The 11,864-nt window shown below is 39.1% G+C and overlaps 1 long non-coding RNA gene across 1 annotated transcript; it reads left to right on the forward strand.

Moving 5' to 3' along the window:
- Window positions 1–204: 204 nt before the first annotated feature.
- On the forward strand, window positions 205–4,498 carry LOC130595639 (uncharacterized). The gene is made up of 3 exons (XR_008971357.1): window positions 205–330; window positions 3,040–3,283; window positions 3,943–4,498. It is a non-coding gene; the product is annotated as an uncharacterized LOC130595639 (long non-coding RNA).
- Window positions 4,499–11,864: the final 7,366 nt, after the last annotated feature.

The following is an 11,864-nucleotide window of genomic DNA, read 5'->3' on the forward strand; positions in this document are numbered from 1 at the left end:
TTATCCCTTTGTTGTCATCCCTTTAATGCAAATGACCTCCGTAGTTAAAACCTAGGAGATTCTAATTAGGTGTAGAAAATGTTCCCTTAGTAAGACTTCTTTTCTTTGTGCCATTTATAATGGATGTGATAATTTGATAGATGTTTTGTGTTGCTTTTTCTCCAAGAGAAATTGTCAGTCACTTTGGGTTTTTGTTCTTTCCAGTTTTTTCATTGAGAATATGTATCCTTAAAAAAATATCGAGGTTATAAATACAAGAAGTGTTCCATACTGAAAGCAGGGATCACTGTCCACCAACCATATGAACAGAGGCAGAGCATCCTCGACATGGTAAGTACATTTTGGCTAAGGCAGAATTTGACCTCATTTGCTCCTGCAGCTTTATCAAGGCGGAGATGGGACTGTGACTATTATTTGTTTGCTTGCAGACTTCAGACATGCAAAAGGAAATGTTAAGAACTGTATCCCACTATAAATAACTTACTGGGACTGCATGAGTTCATTATAGTAATTGCAACCATTTGAATTCAGTCTATTCCATTTCCTAAGACTGGTGGTAGCTTTATGAAGTAAAAATTGACAGTTTTACACTAGATACTTTAATAGCTAATTAAGCCTGCTACTTCATTATTTCATCTTGAAAATTATACCAATGCCAAGGTAAAGCTTAAGAGAAGGGCAGTGTAAGTAGCTGTGGTTACTGTCAAACTACTGACCATCTGTCAGAGTGAAAACTACACAATAAAGTCAATGTGTGGTAGCTACCTTTCACAGTCATATCTGGTTTAGAAACTATTTGTTTCCTAAAGAAAAAGTGGGTGTAGTGGCAAAGTTTCCTGGGAAACAGAGTCCCTGTTTTCCAAGCATTTTTCTTTTTTTAACTAATAACAGTATTTGTTTGTTGTTAAAATCTGCCTTTGTTTTCAGGGAATATCTCCAATTGGTGAAAAATTTGTTATACCAAGACAGCAACTTTTTTTTTTTCCTCTGTATTCAAATGAAAAGTGATCATTTGGTATCGCATCTTCTCAGACAGTATTCAGTATGTCCATGAAGTAGTTAAGATATGGTATGCCAGGCAAAGAAACAAGCTTTCTGCCTTCCCTTTGAGATTAGAAGAACGGAATCCAGCTTTGATCTGTGTAATATGACAGCCCTTTAAGATATTCTTTTTCTCATCAGGATGTATTGTCTGTAGTTTAACAACACAGTTGCAAGATCACTTGCCTTGTGGTCGGCATGTGGTTGTTCACACGTGTACATAAGCAACTGATCCTAAAGTGAAGTAAAGGATTTAGGCTTTTAGGCTGAGCCCAGCAATAAGTTTTTGGATCAGGCTTTGGGACAAAAGTGGTGCACATGCCAGCATTTTAGGGTGTGTAATTTGTATCTCTGTATGTGTTGTATGAATGTGCTTTGCACATTATTTCAAGCCACATGGTTAGCAAATGTTGACTGATTAAAGCATAAAAGGAAAACTTGTTTTCCACCATACCTTCTCTCACCATATACTACCATCCTGCTTCATTACTCTTCAGTGCTGCACAGGGAAGTGGTGGAGTCACCATCCTTGAAGGTATTTAAGAGATGAGTAGAAGTGGCACATAGGGGACATTTGGCAGTTTATGGTTGGACTTGCTGATATTAAATGTCATTTCAAACCTAAATGATTCGATGATATCACACGGGGGGGGGGATTCTGAAACAATTAATCATGAGCCCATCCCCCAAACACTACAAGCTATAAAAATAAGGCAAACCCCAAGCTTGCCTGTTATCCTTGCCAGCAGAGAGTAGGACACACTGACACATACTTTCCTGACCTTGAGAACTAATTAGATGAGTTCTTTACACCTAGGGATGAAGTCTCACACGCTGAAAATATTCTGAATAGTTTCAAGGACAGAAATCCCTTTGGTCTCAAAAAAAAAAAAAGAAAAGGAAAGATCACCCCATTGTTCTCCTCTGTACACACCTCCAAATATTGAAAATACAGGCTGATTTAGAGCCTTTATTCTCATATGTAAAATCTCTGTGGAGATTTTTCCTGAGAGGAATTTTTAGCTTTAAAATTGAAACTGTCAGGGACAAGGAGAGCTCACACAGGTGAGCAGCAAATACTTCAGAGAGGTAATGAATCAGTTTGCAGTTCAGTGCAGTGGGAGATCAAACTGGCCGTGTGCCTTTCACCCTGAGAACAGCGCATGAAGTTACCAGGTTTTGACTGGGTGGCATTTTGTCAGACAGCACATCCATTCACACACACAAGCCAAAGTGTGCAAACCAAGAGTTATTTACTATGGCAAATCAAGGAAGTATAAAATGAGAGAGAAAAGGAAGACTAAAAGTCTTATTTCTGGGTTTGGATATGTGCAATATTTTCAGATATTATAGACATAAGCATATAAAAATATAAAGCTTGTTTTCCACTTCCTGAGAGTTTATAGGCTTTTGAGACATCTGTGTGTTATAATTCATTAGATTTGTGCACAGATATCAAATTAAGTGATGTCAGTTTTATCTCAGCCTTTGCTCCATGAAGCTAGCATAGGGACCTGCATTACAGTTTGCATCTTTAATGTATTAAACTCCAAAATACATGTCTGAGGTAGGAAATGTCTTTATGCCCATGTTACAAACTGGACACTGTAGCACAGAGAAGTATTTTTTGTTTGCAGTTAGGGTCCCAGTGATGCAGGGATGGCTAATGAGATGTTTAGAGATGTCTGGGCTCCTATCGTCACATCCAAGTCTGGTCTGCGTCATTTGCTCCAGGTCCTATTGGCAGTGAGAGGAATGGATCCATTTTCTCGAATGACTTGTCCTGGCAGTCTGGCTGGTGGATCATCCATTTTCTCTCGGGCATGAGAAAAGGCAGTAGCCACAGAGAGCAAAGGACAGCGCACTGACAAGTTCCGATTATACAGTGCAGCCAGTGGCAACATCGTTTGCTCTGGTTTCAGTTCTGGGGGAGGAAGCTGGAAAAAAAAAATACTGTAAAAAGTGAGGTTTGTCCATTGTTTTATTGTTTTCACATAGGTTTTTGTCTAAGTGGTGCACTTGTGTTCTCCTTTCTGGCTATGTCATGCATAGCTATTTTATATGCTACAAACTGACATGAAGTTTTGGCACTGCCCCCTGAACTGTGACATCTTGTCAGCTGGAAGCTGTTACGTGGGGAGAACACACAGTTCTTGCAGCAGAGGGTATTTGCAATGATCCCTCCATGAGAATGAGCAGCCTGAATTTCTCCATGCCAGCTAGTGCCATAAACATGGAGAAGGTATGTGGAAATGTCATTTTTACATATACATATATATATATATATATATAGTGGGTTTTTTTAAATGGTTGATGTTGTATCTGCTTTGCAACTCTTAGCTGGCCTTCCATGGAGTGCTCAAAGAAGACAGGAAGATTGTGATTCCTGTCTCTGACACAGGCACAAGGAAGGACAAAGACTTACTGTTACAGAAGCATATTCCCTGGGATCTGGCACTTTTACTGTGGCAGAGTAATGGTGGAGTTTTACCTCCACCATCTGGAGGTGGTAAAACATATCTCTCATTCCCTCAACAAAGCAGAAGCTTGCTCAAGTTACCAGCTGATCCAGTTGTGGAAAGGCTGATCAGTCCCCTTACTCCAGTGATTTTCTTCTGGAACTTTTTAATTCTCTAAGGAGAGCTACTACTGCTGTAGAGAGTGTGTAGGTTACTCTGGACACACTCAAATCTTCCCCACACAGCCCAATCTTACACGACACTGGGACCTTATTAAGGCTCCCCCACTTTAAGTCAACTAGATTCCATGTTCTGTAGAAGAGCAAAGGCAATACATGTGTGTATACAGTTACAGATCTGTGGCTGGTTTCATTATTGACTGTGGAGATTTTGCTGGTTGACTGTATGTCCATCAAAAATACATTTCATATGCATTATGCAGTACTGTAAGAAATGGATACCGGATTCAGAGTTGAAAAAAAAAAAAGCACAGAAGTGCTAACAGCACCCTCCAGCAAAAGCATTTCAAGTGTTTAAGTCACTGTGTTTCAGGAGGTGAGATTTCAGTTTGTATTATTGCTCAAAATGGCTAAACATAGAAGCAAATGAAAAATCATACACACAGAGGGATGCTAACACAAAGGGCATCTTTTTCCCCTCACATCTATATGACCCTGCCTGAATGGAGGTTAAAGGGATGTAAGTAAAAGCAACTGGTAGTTCTCCAGTTTCATCTGAGGTACAAAAGGCAAGCCTGAGAGGTGTGAAGTTGGCCTGAATGTGAAAACAAAATCATAATGTGACTATGTAAATAAAATGAAAATAACCAGAATGTTCTCTAACCAGATTATAGTGTCATCTCCAGCCCAAGAGGCAGCCTGAACCATGGTCTCTGCAGGTACCTCTTTCTTTAGCATCACTGACTGCTGCTGCTGCTGCTACCCACAGAGCCTCTTAACAAGCAGAAACTGGTAGCTGAACTAATGAGCCTGGGAAGGTGCAATGAAATCCATAGTTCATTAAAGCTTCCTCTATAACTCTGGGTCTTTTCTGTTCTTTGTGGTGAGAGATGCTGCAAGCCCTGCCTTGAAAATGCAAACACTTGCTGAATTCATTCCCGTTTTGGAAACCGCTGGAAGATTTTCATAGCTTCAAACGAAGATTTTTCTTGAAACCACAGAGAAGGGTGTTTTCTTTATCCTTTCACACAGTTAAAATCTAGACAGCCCTGAAACCTAGGGAAATTGAGCACTTCTACACTCCCCTGTATTTCCCAAACACAGTTGATACTGGTAATTAATACAGGCTTTATCCAAGGGCTGCTTGGTCAATTTAAACTTTCAGTACAACCTAGGCATCTGAAGCTATAAAATTGACATATAAATGTGGATAAAAACATCATATATTTAGTTTTGCCATATAGTGGATTAGTCACGTAGCTAGACCATACTTGGCCATGCAGTGAGGATGTTCTTCCATGCATTTCATTTAAATAGACATGCTTACCTGTTTTCACTGTTCCATGCTTTGTCTTCCTGTACTATTATTGTAGCTGGGGGGGGGGGGGGGTGTTAAGTGAAAAAAAGTATTCTTAAAATACATTAAACACAGAGGAGGTAACGGCATGTTGATATTTTTTCACATACCTGCAAGGCTAGATATTAACGGTCTCGGTGATACTAAGCTTGGAAGGCATTTTGCCAAGAGAAGACACTAAAAGATACCCTATAGAGCCAAACTGTTGTTAATCTCCATACACTACATGACTTACAATACCTGGACATACACCAAAGAAGAAACATTTTGCCAAATCTACTTGTATTTTTTAATCTAAGCAAGACATCAGCATTATGTAGACACTTCTAGCAGGTATTTTATGACCTGTGTAACAAACTTACATTGTCTTAAAGAGTATCAGGCTATTAGATGTGTTTGTTAAAGCAGTAGTTCCTGGGGGCATGGGCATGTGAAAGCCTGTTGACTTTTATTCTGAAACATCTGAAAATCTCCCCATGTGGCTGCAAAACAAGCTTTGGAAAATGTGTGCCATTGCAGGTTTAGAAGTCAGAAAAAAACCCATAAAAGAATGAAAACATACATTGGAAAAGTCTAGAAAAAGCAAAGTCCAAGATTGTTTTTAGTGCCTGACATCAGATTTTTAATTTAGAATTGTTGAGGCAGTACTATATGAGTGAATTTTACTATGAGTTTACATGGTAACATAAAAGTTAATGGAAATTATGCTTGAAATACATTTTTTCCATGATGTGCATGAAGTTCTGACATACACCACTGTTTAAGTCAGTATGCAGTGCAACCTTTTGGTTTTTTTTTCTTTTTACCATGGGAAAAAAAATCACTATTTCTAGTGAAAAACCTGTTCTGCTAATATTTCTTCAGAATTTCTGCTATTTTTTGTGTCACCAAAAATGCCCTTTGGAAATTGGAGGACAACTTAGTAGTTATTTTGAACACTTTATAGTAGTTGACTTGCTAAATCAAGATAAATTACAGTCATCCCCAGACATGTTCATGAGCTTGTCGAGATCACAGCCTACAAACACATGAAACAAGACAGGGTATTCCCTTCCATATGCAAGCTCCAGGAGCAGTTTTAAAGTTGTGAGGAGACATCAGCTCTGAGTTCCCCTTGAGTGTGAGGGCTTTAAATGGCAGAACGCTGACTGCTAATTACTAGAATGAAAATGTATGTTTTCTAAATGTGTGATAAACTGCTCTTGAAACGTGAGAACCCACAAACAGGATGTGGTTTTCAGCTACGCATATAGTTGTTCTAAGTTAGTTTTTTGCATTTGTTTTTGCAAACTCTATTTTAACACAAGACTTAACTGGAAGTCACAAGAATTGTCATTTGAATATTTCTCACATTTTTATCTTGAGCCGTCATCCATGAGAGAGCACTACTACGTGCTATTCCCGCTCTGGTGGCACAGTCGTCATGGCCATTACATAGTTTGGCAGATGCAACCATTAAGCTTACCATTGTGCTCTGAAGTTGGCATACAGGGCAGCGTGGAAACAAAAACAGCATTCCAGAAATGATCCCTGCAGTGCACTGGTCCAGATTTTGTTGGCTGGGCCAGGATGCTTTGCAGCTACCTGTCATTGACCATGGAGGAAGGTATGTTCTTAAATACATCTGGATGCCTGGACCCAGCTTCTGTGAACAAGATTAAACATATAAGTGACGGAGTTGCTAACCGCTGCCTGCTTTTTTACCTAAATGCTCACTTTTGCAGAATAATTTCAATGGGACTAAATGCTCCAGGTTCAACCACAGGAACTTGTGGGGCTGAAACATGGCATGCTTTGCTAAATGCAGAGATTCCCTCTGCAAGTACTTTAAATGATATAATCATGAGGGTGGTGAGACACTGGCACGGGTTGCACAGTGACTGCCCCATCCCTGGCAGTGTTCAAGGCCAGATTGGCAGGGGCTTGGAGCAACCTGATCTAGTAGAAGGTGTCCCTGTCCATGGCAGGGGGTTGGAACTAGATGAGCTTGAAAGTCCCTTCCAACCCAAATCATTCTGTGATTCTGTGATAATGACATCTTGAAAACAGTCTGTATATAAAGACTGCACTTAAATGTATAATGTTTCAGGTACAAACACTGCACTTGCTGGCATGAATCTTCAATAAGCTCCTGTGACTTCAAGATCCTGCCCCTACCACAGGCCAACCAAGAGGGCTCCTGAAGGTCAGAGTGAGGGGACATACTGTTCTGTCAGTCCTGTCATAACCATTATATATATGACATATTTTGGCCTCTGCCACATCTTTGACTATTTATTATTTATAGTTAGTATTTTAAAGTGACCTTTTTCCCCTCCTCCTGTCACAAGGAAATGAAGGCTGGTTGCTGGTACATTTTGATCTCATTTACATACCCCAAATCTAGAATGACTCTGCTAACTTCATATCCACTGATTATTTCACAAAATACCAATTCCTGTATTCAAAACAACTTTCTGAACAACTTAATAGGATATTTCTCCTCCTTGTAACTACATCATTAACCTGAATCATGAGTATCTGACATAGTCTCTATTTTTTGGACCATGCACTGAACTTATTTCAAACATCTGCCTGCAGAATGAACTGAGCAATATGTATAATGACCTCTGTCTGTTATGTGTGTAAATATTGGCTTAATCATCTTTCTGATTTCTTTTCAGAAGCAGTTTGCAGTATGCAGATGGACATTGATCAGCCTGCATTCAGTAGTCATGTTGAAGGTAAAGGTGTAGTCATGCTTGGAGGGCTGTACCGTTACAAAATCAGAGGCTGCACAAACTGGAATGCTCTTCTGCTTAACATCAGGGTTAACTCTTGCAGTGCGTTGTGTATGATATATTGGGCAGCTTCCACACTATTCTGCTGCATGGCTGGCATATTCACAATTCAGTGTTGTCATGGGTTCCATTCTCTGCAACAACGACAAACAACAAAAACCAGAAAAGTTGGTAAGGCTTTAAGACTTCAGAGAAATGGTGGGTTAGCAGATAGTTTATACTGCATTTGGATGCCCTTTTCACTGCTTTTCTGTGAGTAGGTCATACCGGCTGATGTAGCTGCTTGTGTTAAGCTCACTGCCACTGGGTGGCAAGGGCAATTTTTACTTTTGCTCCTTTTTCCTTTATTGTAAACAAGTGATATGGCGTCAGAAATGGGGAATAGTAAATTATTTGTAGTGCTTTTATCACTATAATGCTCTAATTACCTGATCTCTTGGTCTGTCTTTATTATTGCATTGTGACAAACTAAATGGTAAAAAAATCTCTGATAATTCTTGAAGCAGAAGCTCCAGATTAATGCCCACAAAAGTATTCAGACCAGTGTGTGCACACTTTTCTTCTGTTGAGATGAGTTTTGACATCGGTAGTGTGGATAGTTGAGTGTTTGCCAGTGGAGGATGAGCCCTGCAATTGCAGTACCCTTTCTGGACCTTTTCAGAAACAAATCCTGTCACCAGTATGTTTTCATATGGGTTTGATTGATCTAAAGAAGCAGAATTTCAGTATAGTGATGTGAGAGGATATGCAGAGAGTTTATTCAGTCAGTGGTCAGTGTACCAGGGAAATGACCTTTTGTCTTAGAAGAGGCAACTTTGTGATGTTGACATCAGTGTAAAGTACAATGTGAATTAAAGGAAAAATACGGTTCCTTGTAATACCATATAGTGTTGTCCTGCAAAATGCTGCAGGATACATGGAATCATAGAATAGTTCCATCTGAAAGAAAAGCTTGTATTTAACGGTGACATTGTCTTCAGTGTGAAAAATTTAAATGTTTTTGTCTATTTAGGATTACTTCTGCAAACAGAATAGCTATTAGTTGAGTTATGTGGATCATACAGTGTAGGTGTCAGTAAACTGTTTCCCATATCAGTGTTGGAATGAGCATTTAACATGGAGAAATGCCAGCAAAACCCTAGAAACCATATATTTCATTTCCTCTGTAACTGTTTTCCCTACTAATGAATACTGCAAATCAGTTTATTTGATTTTATGGTGTTTGTTTTCATGCTGGGTTGTAAAGTCACCATATTAAGGTGAGAACCTCAAGCACTGCTGGGAATGAGATGTGTGCAAATGCCTGGAAGAGAGACCAGGACCAGGCTGCCCGAGCCTTGTATAAAAGCATCAGCTGGGCTCCCATGCATGTACCTGGGTTAGCTTCCATCCAGTGTGGTCATTGTAGTGGAGTTTTATGTCCTCACAAGAGAAAGGAGGGAAAAATAAACAAATGAATTATATGGATATGCATGCTGTTGGTTGAAGGGATTTTTCCTTGTGTCCTCTTTGTGTCAAACCTTTCTTGGTCTGTCACAATATCATGTGTGGAAGAGATGAATTTTTAAATCATCTCCTGTTGTCTCAAAAACTGGGACATCTGCTGTTGTCCTGCTTCAATATCATAACCTATTTCTTCATTCAAGAAGTCTATTTCCCCATAATTCTTGATGATTTCTTTAAGGCATAGTCTTAAGTAGCGTAGATTTTACTGAAGGTTTGCCAAACTATACTAAAAAAATAATATTGTGTAAAAGTTAAAGGGAAAAGGAAACTAATACCAAAATCAGTATTATTTCAAAAATGATATTTACCTTTGAGTTTTGTTAACAATCCTTGTTTGATATAATCATAAAAGTAGGACTGACCACGTCACTGAACTCCTCCAACAATTCTGAAACCAGAAACATCACACTCTTCAGTAAAAATATGCTTTGGAGGAACTAATTTAGAAACAAAAGGTTCATTAATATTTTCTAACGTTGCATTACCAAAAATGTTGCACTTTAAATAATACACATATTAGCACAGTATTTATTTTTCTTTTTGTGCAAAGACATTGTTTGTAGAAAATTCATGACAAAGGTAAGGACCTCAAAGTTCAGAATAGTGCTTCAGATTTGCCTTTGGATTGTGCTTTTACCACTCTTTTTTTATATTGAGAAGTGTTTTTGTTGCTGACCTACGGGTAATATATTCTCACATTTATTTAATAATCTAAGTATTTAATACATTTACCTAAATATTTACTACATTAATGATTATACTATTGAGATATTTGTTTGATAATACAAACATTGCCAGTAGACTGGCAAAAGACTGGCTGTTACAGAAGTAAGGAGAACAGTTTAAATCTACTTCGACATTTTCTCCCCTAAATCACTCGGTTTGATACCGGCAAAGGGAAGCAGGACTTCATCTCCTCTATGAAAACTGTGAACACTTCTTTTTACCATGCTCATTACCAGCAACAACAAATTTCAAAATCTTGGGGAAAAAAAAAGTGGCTGACATATTTGTACTTGGAGCAAGCTATGATATGATCGTGGTTCTCTGGAAGACTGTGTTTTCTATACCAGGTCATTATTGAAGGAACAGAAGAAGTGCCAGTCTTACAACCTGCAAAAGCAAAGGGGAACTTAATAGCAAGAGGTTAAATGGATTGGGGTCCAATACAGCTGTATGGGGAGTGTTTATCCAAAGAAGAGCTCTGGCAAGGCTGCAAGAATAAGATTAATATTGGCATTTTTCTGTGAACAGAAAAAGAAGCATGTGCTTCTAATTGTTTCACATAATGCATTCAAAACATATGCTTGATAACCATGGAGAACATTTGATGGAGTGTTTACAGAATAATAAACAGAACAATTAGAATAACAGATCACTCCGTGTCCCTGGACCTGCTCCTATTTCCCCCCTACTCCATTTCCTCAGCTCTGGTGTATTGATGCTCCTTTGGCAGTTTGGGCTGATTTTAAATTTCTCACCAAACTGTTTTATTCCCATTGACAATATACGTTGTATACCCCTCTGCCTGGTCCAAAGATAATAAAGCCCTGATGAATTTCTGGGTTTAAACTTGAGGTCAACTAAACCAAACCATTTCCTTCTCAGGCACCCATTGTAATGCTATCTTTGAGTAACCACAGAAGGGCAGAAACCTCTAAAACAGCCAGTCTGAGAGCAACAGTCCCACTCTTCCTGGCATACCTTTTTTATTTAACTACTTTAACCTGTATTTTAGTAAGTGCAGAGGCAGAAGGAGGTCAGATGATCCCCCAGGCAAGTGTGAAGTATACCTGAATGCTGAACGCACACTATAAGGACTTCAGCAGAGTTCAGTACTGGTGCCAACTCAATGGCAAGAAGTTAAGACACTGGATGTCACTGTGGAGGTACTCTAATTACTTCTATCTTGAATAGAGATTTCCACTTGTTTGGCATAAGTCTCATTCTGTGATAACAGATATTTAACTGGGCTTTGCCTCTGGGTTCTCTTCATCATAGGACAAGGGGTAATGGGTTAAAACTTAAACAGGGGAGATTCAGGTTAGAAATAGGGAAGAATTTCTTCCCTGTGAGGGTGGTGAGGCACTGGAATGGGTTGCCCAGAGAAGCTGTGGCTGCCCCATCCCTGGCAGTGTTCAAGGCCAGTTTGCACAGGGCTTGGAGCAACCTTGACTAGTGGAAGGCGTCCCCTCATGAGCTTTACAGTACTTTCCAACCCAAGCCAGCCTGAGATTCTATGATTCATTCCCCAGAAGTTTGTGAAGTTAAATTAATTTGTAACAAGACTGTGTTGATTTTGGTGACCATTTTGGCCAGTGATTTCTTTTGGCAACTGGTAAGAGTAGCTTCATGTGACTTCATATATTCAGTTGTTTAATTGAGCTGAATAATTTTGAATATTCCTTCTCCTCCCCTAACAGTGAATTTTGAGATAAAAACAAATTAAAAAAAAATGGTAAAAAAATTACGCAGAATCCATCCAGTTGTCTTATACCTGTGGGCAGCATGAAAAAACTGAAATTCAAGTTCTGACTAGATC

This window comes from Pezoporus wallicus, unplaced genomic scaffold (assembly GCF_028554395.1).
Source record: "Pezoporus wallicus isolate ANWC-B61680 ecotype Strahan unplaced genomic scaffold, APGP_CSIRO_Pwel_v1 contig_7553, whole genome shotgun sequence".
Classification (NCBI taxonomy): domain Eukaryota; kingdom Metazoa; phylum Chordata; class Aves; order Psittaciformes; family Psittacidae; genus Pezoporus; species Pezoporus wallicus.